A 12,951-nucleotide genomic window follows, 5' to 3' on the forward strand; every position below is an offset into this window, starting at 1 on the left:
GGGGGGGCTAATGGCCAAGTCAGTGAAATGAGCAAAACGAAATGACTAAGATGACCGAAATTTTGATGAAATAGTGCATATTTTTTTATTTTTTTTACCGAAATGAGTGAAATTTAGAAACAAAATGACTGAAATATGACTGAAATTGTGTTTCATATGCAGCTTCGTTTTGAAAAACAAAACAAAAAAAAAAATCAAATATCCGAGATTTCAGCAAGATTTTGCCGAGTTTTCGAACCATGCCTAAGAAAAGAAACTACTAGTACGGAGAACTAATTTGGTCTTATGCCAGGAAGATCCACGATGGAAGCTATTTACTTACTTAGGAGACTCATGGAAAGGTTTAAAGATTGCAAGAAGGATCTCCACATGGCCTTTATTGACCTAGAAAAAGCTTATGACAGAGTCCCTAGAGAGTTAATGTGGAGAGTAGTAGAGAACATAAGTGTTTCAAGTAAATATGCGGACTTATTAAAGAAATGTATTGTGGTACAGTGTAAGAACTGTGGGGGGTCAAGGTAGTGAATTATCGATTACAATTGGGTTACATTAAGGATCAACTTTAAGCCTCTATTTGTTTGTGCTTATCATGGATGGATTAACTAGAGACATTCAAGATAAGGTTCTTGGTGTATGCTTTTTGCTTTTTGCTTTTTGCTAATGATATTGTTTTGGTGGATGAAACAAAAGCAAGGATTAATACCAAGTTGGAGTTATAGAGATCAATCTTGGAATCAAAAGGTTTTAAGATAAGTAGAAGGAAGATAAGGTATATGGAATGTAACTTTAGTTACACAAGGACAGATAATGAGATTGTGAAAATTGATGAGAGAGGTTCTGCAAAGTGATTATTTTATGTATTTGAGCCCAATAATAAATAAAGAAGGTGATATAAAGGATGATGTTTCACAAAGAATTAAAATAGGGTGAAGAGGTGTATCCGTAGTGTTGTGTAATTGACGTATTCCTTTAATACTTATAGGAAAACTTTATAGGACAATTGTATGACCAGTCATGATGTATGGTGCGGAATGTTGGGTAGTTAAGAAACATCATTTAGACAAACTCAGTATAATAGAGATGAGGATGTTGAGATGGATGAGTAGTAAAAGTAGTAAGGATAAAGTAAGGAATGATTACATTAGAACTCTATTGGGGGTAGCTCCAATACATGACAAGCTACAAGAAAGTCGTTTGAGGTGGCATGGCCATGTTCAATGGAGGCCTTTAGATGCTCCATTACAGATGAAGGATTTGATTCAAATTAAATGAACTAAAAGAGCTAAGGGCAAACCTAAAATGACCTTAGCAGAGGTGGTGAAGAAAGACATGCATGGCTTAGGCCTTGTATCAATTATCATGTCAAATAGAGGTGATTGGAGGGCAAGGATCCATGTAGCTGGCCTTATTTAGTTTGACTAACACTGAGTTGTTTTTGTTGTTGTTGTTGTTGTTGTTGTTGTTGTTGTTGTTGTTGTTGTTGTTGTTGTAATCTTAAGAGAATACAAAAGACGTAGGGTAGGGGAAGAAAAGAGAGAGAGGGGAACGACATATGGCAAGTACAAGGCCACAGGCTGACAAAACAGGGTGAAACTAATGTAAGATTGGTTCACAAGTGATTCAAACCCAGGTAGGATCTTTAGTAAATTCAATAAAATAAGATAGTATGACAGATAGTATGAACAAAACAGAAATAAGAGAATGAAGGGAAGAATGGGGTAGGGGAATAGATTGGATCAAGCATCTCACTCTTCCCTAGGGCACCTCACCCAAGTTGTCTCTCACAGCACTGCATCTCACAGTTTTTCAGCACAAAACTTTTTTCTTTTTTTCTATTCAATCAAATTCTTCTTCAATGTTGTAGTCCCTTACAAACTTATATAGAAGACTCAAAACTGACTCAAATACTAAAAATGAAAGGCCTAACTCAATCCTTAACTAATTGAGAAACCTAAACTGACTAAAAAACTGAAATAACAAAGGAAATAGAATCAAAACATGACTCTAACTATACTAATGAATTAAATCCCATTTTTCAAATTTCTATCTATATTTTAGGCTCATTACAAAGAAAACTCATAGGATTAAAGGCCCAACACATACATAACCCAACCCAAGGCTTATTTCCAATAAAATAAGTCCATCAAATGACTTATCTACTTCAAATCGCTCTCTCTTAGAAAAAAATCGTCCTCAAATTTTGTAAAGTGCAACAGTGATCATAACATGATGCACGTCCCTCATCAAGCAATAGAAAAATTCAGGTAGCTCTTTAATAATAAGGATGTAGTATAGAATGTGAGGAGCTCAATCTTCAAAATACTTCAATAGGATGACGAATTCCACAGACTCAGCTTCAACAACCTCAAATGTATCCATGGGATCATCCACATGAATGCCTTCAACCATTGTGTTCTTGACCTCCACAATTTCAAATTCAAGCTCTTTAGGATCTTGGCTATTCACAGTCATCACAGATGTAGAGGCACCATTCTCCTTGGGTTCGGTCTCCTTCTCCACAATTGTGACTATGTTGCTTTCGATTTCATCCACATTAATTTCTCTGACAGGAACACCAATGACTACCTCTCCCTCGACACTAGGAGTGGCTGAATTTTTACCAACACTAACCTCAACTTCTGACTCTGGTTCACTGGTCGGAGGTGTCTTCTCTTGTTGCTCCTTTGCAATGCGTTATGCAATAGAGACAGATGATTCCTTCATGCTCTTGTCAACTATGGGTGGCTTTTGAAAATCTGGTGGAGGGAAGTACATTCTTCGTTTATGCTTAGATAGGTACATGCCATCTAACTCGTATTGCATCTCATCCCAAGTTCTAGGCTTACGTCCTTGAGCTTGAAGTTGCCTTTCACAGACTCTCCATTGTATTCAAACACAATCACTCATCAGGGAACATGCACATTGGAGTCTTTTCTATCAAGTTGTAGTTGTCAAAGTACGCTTCCAATTCATACACCCATTCAAGGAATTCCCCACGAAAATAACGTGGTTGAGCATAGATTGGGCAACAGATCCTCCTTCAATTCTTCGAACTTTATGACCATAGTATACATCCTTGTGTTCAGCCATTGGAGGGATTTCATCACATCCTCCAGTGGGTATTGGTTGGAGCTTTCTTCAACCATAGCTCTGATACCAAATAATGTAAGATTGGTTCACAAGTGATCCAATCCCAGGTGGGATCTTTAGTAAATTCAATAAAATAATATAGTGTGACAGATAGTATGAACAAAACAAAAATAAGAGAATGAAGGGAAGAATGAGGTTGAGTCGAGCATCTCACTCTTCCCTAGGGCATCTAAGTCAAGTTGTCTCTCACAACACTGCATCTCATAGTTTTCCAGCATAAAGCTTTCTTTTTTTTTCATTCAATCAAGTTCGTCTTCAAGGCAGTAGCCCCTTACAAACTTATATCGAAGACTCAAAACTGACTCAAACACTAAAAAAGAAAGGCCTAACTCAATCTTTAACTAATTGGGAAACCTAAACTGACTAGGAAACTGAAATAACAAAGAAAATAGACTCAAAACAAGACCCTAACTAAACTAATGAATTAAATCCCGTTTTTCAACTTTCTACCTATATTTTAGGCCCATTAAAGTGGCACATTACAAAGAAAACACATAGGATCAAAGGCCCAACACATACATAACCCAACCCAAGGCTTATTTCCAATAAAATAAGCCCATTAAATGACTTATCTACATCAGGAACCATGTACCGAAAAGGAAGAAGAATTAAAAAGCGAGTGAGATAGCTCTGCAAGGGAGATATACACATGCTAAGATGGTCTTCAAACATTTTTCTTAGCTAGCTTCCACAAGTGAATGGGCTTCGCTGACCAAGTTGAACAATAATATTGGAGTCTATGGGTGATGAGTTCAAATCTACTTTGCGAGTGTGATCCACACCCCAAAAAAAAAAAAATGTTAATAAAATTGAATGTCAATAAAGTTTTTATTGTATCTCACTCTTTAAAACATAAAGCTGAATTGATCAATCAAAGCATCAGAGAGAAGGAGATGTTCACTGGGGATGTGAGGCATTGAGTCCCTCGAACAAGATAGGTAAGTCACCATGGACAACTTCCACCTCAAGAGAGCCAACAAATTACTACATCTAACTTGCCTTCAGACAATACCTTTTGAATTGGAGAAGCATAGGAAGAACTAAGAGTAAGGCCTATAAAACATGTAGGTGACCTTTTTTTCTGGAGAGGAGTGAGGGGATGGAAATTCGTTCATTAAAGGATTTTACAAGCATTTTTTCCTTGGTCAAAATCTTCACATGCCTCCTGACTATTTTATGATACCAATACTTATTTTTTTTTTTTTTCATTAGCTAGACTAAAAGAATGGTTAGTTTCTTCCACTTTGATTGTTGCTTAGATCTTTTGCTACATTACCTAACCTTTATATTTCTTACCGTTCTGGCAACTTGTCATGTTTATTTTTCTAATATACTTTTTTTCCTTAACCAGCAAACCTTTAATTTAATATTTTCATCTTCATAACCCAAGAAACATCCTTTCATCACTAAAATTGACCACCCAACACATCTGGTCCAAGATATCTACCATACCAAATCCATCATGAAATTTGAGCAAAACCAGGTGATGGGTCTAGCATGTGACATTTCTTAGAATGCTTTTGTTTCCACACATCTAATGTCATTACATACACCAAAGAGACCCACATCTCCAGTAGATAGCCCTAACTCATTATATCAATCATACATCTTTTACCCTGATCAATGATATTTAAGGTGGTATGGCCATGTTCAGCGGAGGCCTAGGGATGCTCCAGTAAGGAGGAGTGATCTAATTCAGATTGGAGGAGCTAAAAGAGTTAGGGGCAGGCCTAAAATGACCATAGGGGAAGTTGTGAGGAACGAGCCTAAAGCGGGGATTGACAGTAAGTTGGAAAAATGGAGAGGAACCCTGGAATCAAGAGGTTTTAAGATAAGTAGAATGAAGACGGAGTATTTGATGTATAATTTTAGTCACACTATGATGGAAAAGGATATGGTGAAAATTGAAGAAAGAGAGATACCGCAAAGTGACTATATTAAATATTTGGGGTCAACCATAAACAAATAAGAGTATACAGAGGATGAAGTTCACAAAGAATTAAGGTGGGATGGATGAAGTGGAGTGTTGCATCCAAAGTGTTATGTGACTCACATATCCCTTTAAATCTTAAAGGAAAATTCTATAGGGCAATCGCACAACCAACTATGATATATGGGGCGGAATGTTGGACCTTAAAAAGCTTTACATAGATAAGTTATGTGCAGTAGAGATGAGGATGTTGAGATGGATAAGCAGCAAATCTAAGAAGGATAAAGTAAGAAATGAATATCTTTAAATCTGAGTTGGGAGCTGCGCCGATCCATGATAAGCTCCAAGAAAGTTGTTTGAGGTGGTATGGCAATGTTTAACGGAGGTCTTAAGACACCCCCATTAAGGAGTTATCGAATTCAAATTAAAGGAACCAAAAGAGTCAGGGGTAGGCCTAAAATTACTATAGGAAAAGTAGTGAGGAAATCATGAAAGACATGAATAGTTTAGGTCTTATTCCAAGTATGACCTCAAATAGAGCAGATTGGAGGGCTAGAATCGATGTAATGGATCCCATTCAGTTGAGGTTCTACTTTTTGCTGTTTTCGGGTTACTTTCCTTTTCACTTTCACCTTTTCTTCTTTGTTCTTGCTTTCCTTGTATTTGGGTGCAGCCTAAGGAGGAGGGAGAGGATTTCATCTAGTGTCATTGAAAATGATCTAAAGATAACAACCATTAGGCTCCAAGGATCCTCAAAGGGTCTTAATTCATGTCATCACAAGAGATATAAGAACATAAGAAAGATGATTCAGGATGTATATGATGTGACTTGTTCTACCTCATCCTCCCTCAACAACCTCACAAACCCAGAGTCCGAAGAAGATTTTGTAACACCCATTACATCATGTGCCTTGTCCATCTCAAGATCCAAAATGGATGTCTTAACATCTCTTCTTGCTCAAGCCACCTTCCATGCCAACCATTCTTATCAGCTAAAGTATAACACACCCCCCCCCCCCAAATGAACCCCACCATTCTACGTAAAGGGCGTACCCAATGCACAAGGTTCCTGCCACTGTGGGTCTAGGGAGGGCCAGAATATAGACAGCCTTACCCCCACTTCGTGGAGAGGCTGTTTCCAGACTCAAACCCCACAATTCTAGGTATTTTCTCTAATTAAAGAACCAGATTAAAGATTACCGAAATGAAATCTCAAGTCCCTATTGATATCAATTTATAAACAATATCTAGCCCATCCACACCTTGCCTATCGACAATGATACATGAACTGCAGTCACAAATCAATACTACAGTAAATAAAGAGGGGGGGGGGGTTGGCTTGAGTTTGTATACCCCTCTTTCACCAATTTCTGTCTAAATATTTTATGCGGTGCCCACATCTTTCTCTTCCTAACCTCCACATGGTTATGCTCAAAATTTTATCTTATATGCCTCATAGTTGCCCCAAAATGTTTTGGACGTTCCTATCCTATTGGAACAGTTTTCTCCTCGGAAAAATATTTCTTTCTAAACCAAATCCTAGACTCTGTTGCATGCTCACTTGGGCAAATTTTTTTTCCGAGTTATGATGAATCTCTGATTACTAATGGTACTTTCACTTCTTCGAAATGAGGAGATCTGTATTCTGTTGTGAAGTTAACAAAAAAATTGAACACTCAATTTCCAGATGTTCATGCAGTGCAATAGGACCGATAAGATAAGCTTCCAACCCCGATCCCCCACCCCAAACAAAAGGGAGGAACGACTACATCTTTAGTAAAAATATTTCCAAAAGCAACCACGCAAATGCGACTGAATCAGGAACTTCCAACTAAACATTGCAAATGGGAGAGCGCATGCACATAATGCATCAAATAATAATCAGTGAAACTACAAAGAACCCGAAATAACTCCGTAACAAATCAAAATCAAAACCAAAAAATAGGATGAAGACTCTAATTTCAAGCCAGAGAAAACCTACTTGTAACCCGCCAGATGAGGAAGTCAGATCCAAAACTGAAATAATCGACACGGTTCTTGAGACGAACAAGCTGAGGAACTCAGTAGGAATGGAAAATTCAAGCGAATTGAATAAACCAGAAACCTAATGCCAATCCCTCCTTTCTCTTCTCCTCTTGGGGGAAGGGAAGAGGAGAAGAGCAAGCAGCAGAAGCAGAAAATGGAACTTCCGAAAGGTAGTTTTGCCTCTTTACATTTGTCGCAACTCGCAACTGCTCACACATGCACGGCCTTGCGCCCTTGGCCAAAACTGAAAACCCGACGAGTGGGACTCGTATTGAACTGCAAATTTTAATGTTGTGGCTCTGTTATAATACAGGCTCTGATACAGTCAGGTGCCCTGTGAGAACCATTGGATTGGAATCTTTCTTTTGATTGGATAATATAAGCTTATCCTATTGTCAAAATTAGCTTTGGCCATTTTGGTATCATTTTTCTATTTTGATTTTAAATGGTTTTGGTTCCATTTGGTATCATTTATGGAGTTTAATTCTATTCAAAAAAAAAAACAAAAAAAATAGATAAAACATAAAAACCAAAAAGATATCAAGAATCATTTATGTGTTTTAGTCGAAATTGATTTTTAGTTAGTTTTGTGGTGAACTTTAATGAGTACGTGTTTAAAGTCCCGATGTGGAGGGATAAAGTAGTCATTTGCTTTGTAATTAGAAATCCAAACCCCTTGCCTCCTCTTATTCGGTCCAAAGTGAATAAAGAGTTTTATAAGGAAGATGGGTGAAATGAACATCTCTTCACCATTTATTCAAAAAACTATTTTGCACATAGGGATGCCAAATGATTTATCACAAAAAACTATTCTTCTCAAGAAGTTACCAAATCATTTTTTATTTTTTAATAACAAATATTTTTCATTAATGATTTTTTTTTAATAGGTAAAAGGAAAAAAAAAAAAAAAAAATGATACCAAAGAGGACCTCAAATCAATCCTCCATATCGTGAGATAAATGATTAATTATCTCTACATATTGAAATATTTATGAATTGAAACCATATTGAATACTACATGGATTGTCAGCGGGTTTGGTAGCTTAGTAGAAGGAAGAGCTTCTCCTATCACCGTTTCTCTTGTTAGTCCTTTGGAAACGTTGCTCGTCATCTGGGGGGCTTTAGCATAGGACTGATCACTACCATGGAGTACTTTTTTTTATTTAAAAAATAAAATAAAATAAAATTGATTGGCATTCAATTTCAATTATCTGGTTTGATTTTGTTTTCGATTTGAAATCGGTTTCATGATTTCTGTTAATAGTATTGAAGAAGATGAAATTTAAAATAAAAAATAAAACAATAAAATAAAATAAAATCACTGAGATGCCTTAAAGGCCTAAACTATAATTAACATTCAACTTCATATAAATACATCATAATTTTAAACTTTTAAAATCAAAGAGTTTAATGGGTGTGATGATTTTGGATTGGTCCAACAAAAGTTCGGTTCGATTTTTATTCGATTAATTTACAATTTTATTCAATTTCAAATCGATTATTTATAATAAAAATCAAAAGCATTCCAGTATTTCGATTTCACTTTAACTATCAATTTCAGTTCATTTTCAACACCCTCGACCTAGAGGGTGCAACCTAATTACCCAAGTCAGACCCTTTAGGGGGTGTTTGGTTCGGTAAATCTTTGGGATGACATTCTTTAGAATGATAATTATTGATTTTTTGAGCTGTTTGGTTCCACTAGATTGACCCTCATAAGTGAACACCCTACTTCCCATTAATGACCATATTGCAAATGATGTGTTCCAAATATGAGTTTACCTCAACACTTAAACTCATATTTGAACAACCTTTTTACCACCTAATATAAAATGAAAAAGTGGAAAAAAGTTATCTACGAAAGTTAATATCTCAACCCGCGAGAAACATGTACTAGCCTCAAAGGTAGGGGTGTCAATTCCTAAACCGAACTAGTAAAACTGGCCGGACCAAACCGATAACAACATAGGCCGAACAGAAACCAAAGCCTTATTGGTTCGGTTCGATTTGGAGTATTGCAACCCCAAAACCAAACTGAACCGCATCGAAAACCAGATGAACCCGAAACCAAACCAAAACCGGCTCAAAACCCGGACCGAAACTGAAACCAAATTGGTAAGAAATCGAAACACTCCAAAATTCATTTAAAAAATCAAAATTTACATAGTTTTGTATACAATTGTATGGAAAGTTGAATCCAAACTGGACAAAAAACCAAAACCAACCTGGTTACAAATCGATTTAAGAAACCAAAAACAAATCGAAACCAAACCGCGCCAAAACCAAAACCAAACTGAAACCGGAATTTCCTTATTGGTTCAGTTTTGGTTTCAGCTTTCCCACATCGAAACCGACTCAACCTGGACCGAAACCGAGTCGGACCGACCAATTGACACCCCTACCTCAAGGCATCCAAACGATTCAGAAATAAACATAATTCAGAATAATGTCTATCAAAAGATTGACATTCATATCCAATATATACACCATTTGATTTACCGAACCAAACGCCCCCCTTATATTTATCGCATGAAACAACTTCTCTACCCATTATGTATAAAAAATCATTCTTTACCAAACAAAAAAAATGTACAAAAAATCGTTTTATTGTACCTTATTGGTGCATTCCCCCATGCCGCTTGCTTAGAAGCCCCTTCTCCCAAAACGTTCAACCTCTCTATCCTTAACTATTAAGCTAGCCCATGAGCTAATAGAATAGACACCCTCCACTATTAAGAACAGTGAGAGAAACAAACTTATTGTTAAATGTGAAACTTGGGCTTGGTTGGTACCAACCCATTGGGCTGAGAAGTCTCAAAAGAAATGCACATGTTTATACGTGGATAAGTAGAATTGAGGCTGGGCCAGGATAAGCCGGTCTCAACTCTAACACTAGCCCAAGCCTGGCCCAACCATGGGATGAGATTTCCTGAGATTAAACTATGGTAGCCCACAGGCTGAAAAGCACAACCCATTAATCGGGCCCAAACGGATAGAAATGGGTTTAGGCTTGTTTATATGTAGGGTTAAATTGGGGTTGGTTCAGTCCGGCTTAGTAGAAACCATTTTCGGACTAACAATCAGACCTATCCGGCAACCACCAGTTTAGACCGGACCGGAAAAAAAAACTGAACATTTGGTTTGGTTTGGTTCAATTTTTGGTCTATTTCTATCGCTCTGATGGCTAAGATGGTTTTTGCTACCCTTAGGTGATTTTCATTTTTTTTTTTTTTTTGTTGGTTTTTTTTTAAGGGGTGATTTGAAATAATGTGCTTTTGTTGAGAAAAACAATTTCTCATTCGACAATTTTTGTGATATAAACGAATGTGATGAAATCCAATGGACACCTTATCTATCCAGTGGTTATAAGAATTGAATGAAAATAAATAAATGATTTAAGTTATGTATCAAAGTATTATTTGTTTTTCTATCATTACAATGGATAGATACAAATGTGCCGTCAAATGGAAAGATTTTGAATCATTCTTTTAAAACGATAACAACAAATTATGAGAAAAATAAAGAAAATTGACAGATGATGATTTTTTTGTTCTTTTCTTTGTTTTTTAATGGAGGATAACTTGAACACCTAAAGCATTACTCTTTCGAAATTTAAATATGAATTTTAATATTTGATAACGAAGTTCTATCTCAATATTTATCGATAATAGAGTATAGTTTGTAAATATAAACAATCGGATTGACCAATTTATTAATAGAGTACTCCAAACCAATAGTTTGTATGATTGTAAATGAGTTCATGTTTTGTCTAACTTGAATTGCTTTTAAATGAAGAAAGATGAAAACTCTCTTATCCAATTAGAAAATTCTTTGACTACTCTGAGGCATGATAGTGAGAGACGTCTTATCAAAAAAAAAATAATAATAAATAAATATGATAAAACATGAACAAGATTGGGACACTCTTTGTTGTAAAATGTATCAAGATTGGACTATCTTATAAATTGCAAATTATATAGAGATTTGCATACATGTAATAAATATAAAACTATTTTTCGAACCATTTAAAAGTTCATTGCTCCATATAAAATACACATGTTGTTACATATTTTCATTTTACTTATAACGTAATAACATAACAATGTATGTGTAATAAAAAAAAAAATCTCTTTTCTATTTGGAATTTTCACGTACATTCGAAATGCTATTATTGATATCTACAACAACGTCATGCCATAGCTCATGCAACTAGAGTTGCATTGTTGCATTGTAAATAAACTAAACTATAGAAGTTGGGATTGCTGCCGAGCTACGTAGCCTTTACACCAGTGTGGGGCCAATGAGAGTGCACATGAGGGTATTCAATAGGGGTTAAATTTTTCTTTTCATAGGGGCAAAGTGGTCATTTCATCCTTCATGCGTCTAGGCATAGGTGCCACTCAGCCTGGCACCCTTCTTTTTATCATAAACTATTTATAATCATGATAAAATGTCAAATGGCACTCGCAAATTCTTGTAGTTTTTTGTCTCTCATCGTCTAATTTGATTCTATTGGGTGAAGTGCCTCTTGGCATGGTGGTGGCTATTGGCTAACATTGCAGTGGAGCGTTGGCCTAAAAGAGAGGTCGCATGTTTGACTCTCCCCACTCCCCATTAGGTGTAGTCCTTCCTTGAGTTGGGACACCAACCCCTAGTGGCCTATGGGCCCCCGATAATATTTGACCGGATGATTCTATTCTTCCTTGGTGGGTCTTGTTATCCCAAAAAACAACTGACAAATGTTAAAAATAAGTCTCTACAAATAAAAATAAAATTAAAAAATTAAAAAAAAAAACTTAACTATGTTTTTGGAGAAAAAGTCTTTCTTCACCTGACATTGAAGAAGGTGTTCTTGAAGAATTGAAGATCATATTTACCTCTCCTCCCAATTAGACGAAGTCCAAAAGTGTTATTAAAGTTCCAAAGATTCCAATCCAATCACAATAATAGGTGGGTGGAGAGACTATTGATTCACCTTAAGTGAAAAAAAATAAAATTTGAGTCTAAAATTGATTCTCTTGTTTTGCCGCGTAAGGCAAACAACCAAAAGAAAGATCAACTCTTGTTTCTCCAACTACGACAAGTAGTCATGAGAAATTTCAACATCACGGTTTCAATTTCTTCTTGCTAATCTAACCCCACCCCTTGCACTAAAAAAAAAATTTTGAAAAGCGTGTTTTCTTGGGGGTGGGATGGGGTGGGGTGGAGTGGGTTAGATTTTTTTTTTTTTTTAAACGACCAATGCATATATCATTAAACTTAAATAAGATAAGAGATGATAACCCATTTCTATATTAGTTTAAGTGGTACACGGCATGTAATGACATCTACACGCTCAGTCAATGGGAACATAGGAGAGGATCTGGCGTGATTTGTATACAAAAGCCACGTATAATAAAGGAAAGAGGGTGAAAAAGATATACACACCTACAGTGTGCATCATTTTCCCATTATTTCATATTACTATAGGTTTTGGGGAAGTGCATGCTTCCTCTGAGGGAGTGTGGTTCTTGCACTCGTGCAATGATCAATGGAAACGCACAAGGAATAATTCAAAACGAAGTGATTTTCTATTTCGTAGGAGTAAAATGGTCATTTTGTCCCTTCATATGTTTGCGCATATGGACCACATAGCCCACAGAAACCTTATTCCCATTGGTTATATATAGACTAAGTATCTAGATAAGTATTGTTGCGTATACCCTGAGATCCAGATCTACTTATAATATAGAAATGTACAGCCTAAGTCTTTCAAGACCGTCCAATCCTTATAATAAACATATACTCTTAAAATATTGAGTTGAAATTCGGAAGTACATGAACATATAGTATAAAATACAAGTAGT

At 36.1% G+C, this 12,951-nt stretch overlaps 1 protein-coding gene across 7 annotated transcripts in view; it reads right to left on the bottom strand.

The window, feature by feature from the left end:
- The window catches only part of LOC122057662, a 29,181-nt gene extending 21,805 nt beyond the window's left edge, over positions 1–7,376 (bottom strand). For all 7 annotated transcript variants that reach the window (XM_042619852.1, XM_042619851.1, XM_042619849.1 and 4 more), the window contains exon 1: positions 7,062–7,376. The gene's annotated coding sequence lies outside the window, so the exon portion shown is untranslated. The remainder of the gene's footprint in view (positions 1–7,061) is intronic.
- Positions 7,377–12,951: the final 5,575 nt, after the last annotated feature.

This window comes from Macadamia integrifolia, chromosome 12 (genome assembly GCF_013358625.1).
Source record: "Macadamia integrifolia cultivar HAES 741 chromosome 12, SCU_Mint_v3, whole genome shotgun sequence".
NCBI classification, from domain to species: domain Eukaryota; kingdom Viridiplantae; phylum Streptophyta; class Magnoliopsida; order Proteales; family Proteaceae; genus Macadamia; species Macadamia integrifolia.